We start from the raw sequence: 3,926 nt of genomic DNA on the forward strand, positions 1-3,926 counted from the left end.
GCCGCGCTGCGGGCCGGGCGGAGCGGGGGTTGGCCACGCCCCCTACTCTCAAGCCACGCCCCATTGGCCTGGCTGCGCCCGCGGCCTGCGCTGCCAGGGGACAGGAAACAGAGAGCCGTTTTTCGTCCCGAAAGTAATGCCTCCTATTTATCTCCGTGGAAACTACAGCAGCTACAAAGATCACAATGTTCGATAGAGCAAGTTCTCAGCTACAAAGCGCTGTTTTTCAACATTGTCACCACTGCAAAGCTATGCGTTTTCGCCAGCGACGAACAAGAGCCTGCATGCTGCTCTCATAAAATCCTGTCCCACTGGAGGTGACTGCTGTCACTGCTGCTAAAATGCACCACCCACCCACCGCCATGGTGTGCGCACACCCACTCATGGTCTCCATAAATACTCAGCAGGCGTTGGTGGACATCAGTGAGCACCATTTCTTCAACCTGTGCTGCCATCCCACCACCAAATAGAAGGCATTACTTTTGGAGCAGCCCTTGTACTTCGGTTGTGTAGCACTGATTTCCTCCAGCCTGGCTGCCCAGCTTGGGCTGAGATGATAAGAACGTTGAACCTGTGCTGTGATGCAGTGCCCTTTGCAGCCAAGCACAGGGTGAGCATTGGTTTCCATATGCCAAAACATGGCCTGCCATGCGGGTCTGTCCTTGGCCCACGTGTGGCAATGTTGAGATCACAGCACTCTTCTGGAAGGCAGCACTCATGCAGCATGAGGTGACAAGTGAAAGCTTGATGCAAGCTATGGCCTGGGCATTAACACCAGGAATCCTTGCTCTCCTCCATGTGAACTTCAGTAAACATGGAGAACGTCCCATCTCTGTGCTGCCTGCTGAGTCACACTGGGCTCTCTGGCTGTGACATCATTCACTTTCTCAAAACACAAAGAAAACAAGGCCTCGGCCGGGCTGCGGTGAGCTCAGCTCACGGTCACGGGATGGGATGACTCAGCGTTCCCTCCTGCTCCTTGAGGTGGGGATTTCCTCCTCCAGGCCCTCACTCTGGTGTTTCCCGATGGCTGGGGCCCTGCTGTGCTCCCGTGTATTCCCATGGCACTCACTGCATCTTCTCATCCCACAGCTGGACAGATGAACGGATGTCTCCCCACCAAACCCCACCTGCACACAGCTCTGCAGCCTGAGATTTGGCTTGAGCTCGTGTTAACTTGAGCCTGTATTAACCCAGGCTTGGCATTCATTTGACAGCACTGAATGTTTTCTTGCCTTTCTTTAGGAATCATGCTCCATCAGAACAACCCTTTCTCAGAAAACCACTTGGCAACCCCAGCTTATGAGCAGCTCCCCAGATGGACAGAGCAGAAGGACAGCAAAGCGGATGGGAATAAAACTGCTCCAGTTTCACGATTCCAAGTTGCAGAGGAAGGGCTCAGAAAGGAGCATTCAGCACCCCTGCAGCTCTGCTTCCTCCCTCCACCCACCTTCTGCTGGAAAGTGTTTAAAAACATTTGCTGAGATTGCTGCTCCAAAGGCCCAATCATCAAAAGTGCTCCTTCTGCCCAAGCTCTGCACAGTCACAGCAAAGCCCTGCTGGGATTCAGCTCCCGTGCTCACAAACCACAACAGAGGTTGCTGGCAGTTCTCCAGAGGGAATCATTATCCAAACCACCGTCCCACCACCCTGCACCTGGGTGCGGGGGAGGGTTTGCCCCTGTGCAGAGCTGCAGAGAGCAGGTGCTGGTGCTTTCCAGAGGCTTCTGGAGAGGGATCCTCCGGATGTGTGAAGTCAGATGCTGATGACTCACCCTGCCCCGTGACTACTTCCTCCTCCGGCCCTGAGAAGGGCGGCCTGCCCACCTCCATGCCTCCTTCAGCCTCACCAGGGCTTTCACCCAGCCCTGAGGCAGCTCCTGGCGTCCAATCACCATAATAACACCTTGCATCCAGCCTGCTTCCAGAGTGTCACAAATACATGCTCACACATGCATATATATGTACACATTAGTAGGTATACATGCATTAATATAGAAATACATCTCTTTTTTGGTGGTAGGATCATATTCAGAAACGTTGCTTAGGAAAACTGTGTGGGTGGAAGGGGAAGCCAAGCTGTCTTTTTGCTGTCTCATTTTGAGGTTTGGTTTTCCTGAAGCTGAGCTCTGAACCTGGTGGTGTTTACATAGGATCAGAACCGTTCGTCATTGGTGTAATGCAACACTTCTTTTTAAGGGAGGAAGAGCTGGCACTGAGCAAAGAAGGCAGGAAGAAGGTGCAGATGGCAAGTACAGAGTGCAGCACACATCTGTGCCATGAGAGCTCATCAGAGCTCCGTGCTTGCACAGGTGAGATGGCACTTTTTCCAACCTACGTTCATTACCTGGAGTGAGTGTTGTGTTCAGAGTGTGATTTGTGACTTTTGCCCCGAATGAGAACCTGAAGGTAATAATGTTTGAATGCAGCAGTCTATGGGCACCTGGCAATGAGGTCACTTTGTTGCTGATGAAATAGCACTGTGCTGATGCAGGGCAGCTGGGCCAGAGTCAAGTTGGGGGAATGACTCTTCAGAGAACCAGACAAAATCAGCTATCAACCTGCACTGCATTCTATATCTGGTCCTAACACGCATTTCTCCTAATTTCTGTCATGGCCTTGGCTGTGGGCTGCTGTCTGTGTGCTCACACTGTGCAAACCAAGCTCCTGCAGTGTGCTCAGTGCTGCCAGCACCGACAGGACGAAGGTCACCGGGCTCTGTTTGCTGTTTGGGTTTTTGAGTGTTTGCAGTTCACAATTCAAACTTTGCTTAAAAAAAAAAAAGAAGGAATGACAAAATAAAGCCAAAACTGAGGTGGGGGCAGGGAGGGCCTTTAGGAGTCAAGGTGAACTTTGCCACCAATACAAATGTCACAAGGGCCGAAAGTTGCACTCTTATTTTTCCAATGAAAGCCCAAGGTTTTGTCGTGTTGTGGTGTGGGGAAGCTCATTCATTTCTTCAGCCTTTTATGAAAACAAAATACAACAGAGAAATTAGATTAAGCCCTATCCTTTGGAAGGAATGTAATTGATTGTCTTGGAGAAATTATTGTTTTTCTTTCCCACTGCAGGTGCATTGCATATCCCAAGCGGTGGGAGCATTGTGCACATCTGGAAACAGCCCCTCAGCATCTGATGCAACAGAACACATCCTGGTATTGCCCTGAACTCTGCAGTGGTCATAGGGCTCAGCACTGCTATCACCTGCAGCTCTCTGGAGGGATTCCCCCATTAACTGCAGCTCCCGCAGCGCACGTCAAGGTTTCAAAAAGTGATTTATTGCCCAAAATGGGGAAGGGATGCAGGGCTGCCCAATGCCACCCCATGTGTATGGCTGCTTGTCATACAGCGGTGCTGTGGCTCTGGGAGCCCACAGTGCTCTGCCTTTTCAGCCCAGCCTCACTGTGCAGCTCACGAGGAAATGAAGCTGGGCCCATCAGCAGAAGACGGAACAAGCTAAGTAACATTTATATCTGATTTCTTCTGTCCTGCCCAGCAGCTGAAGGTGGACTGTGTACAGGGTGTTTCTGCACCCACTGCGCTGCACACAAAGATATGTGTACACAATGCACACCTGTATATATACAGACAGACAGACAGGTGCATGTAGGGATATGTACCTGGGCACTCACTTTCGTATGCACACATCCACACAGACCTGTCTAGGCACCCTTGCATGTGTGCATTTCTGTGTCAGGATTTATGTGTGCACACACAAATACACGTGTGCAGCTATGTGCATAAACTGAGTATAGAGATAGCTGCCATTATATATGCAAACCACGTGCACGTGAGTGCATAGGTACACACACGTGCACACACGCACAACGATGTATATACGTATGCGCGCACACACGTGCACACACGCACTCCATCGCAGCTGCCATGCCGCATTCCCCCACACGGGGGCGCTCCCCGCCCGTGCCC

Source organism: Meleagris gallopavo, chromosome 15, assembly GCF_000146605.3.
Source record: "Meleagris gallopavo isolate NT-WF06-2002-E0010 breed Aviagen turkey brand Nicholas breeding stock chromosome 15, Turkey_5.1, whole genome shotgun sequence".
NCBI lineage: Eukaryota > Metazoa > Chordata > Aves > Galliformes > Phasianidae > Meleagris > Meleagris gallopavo.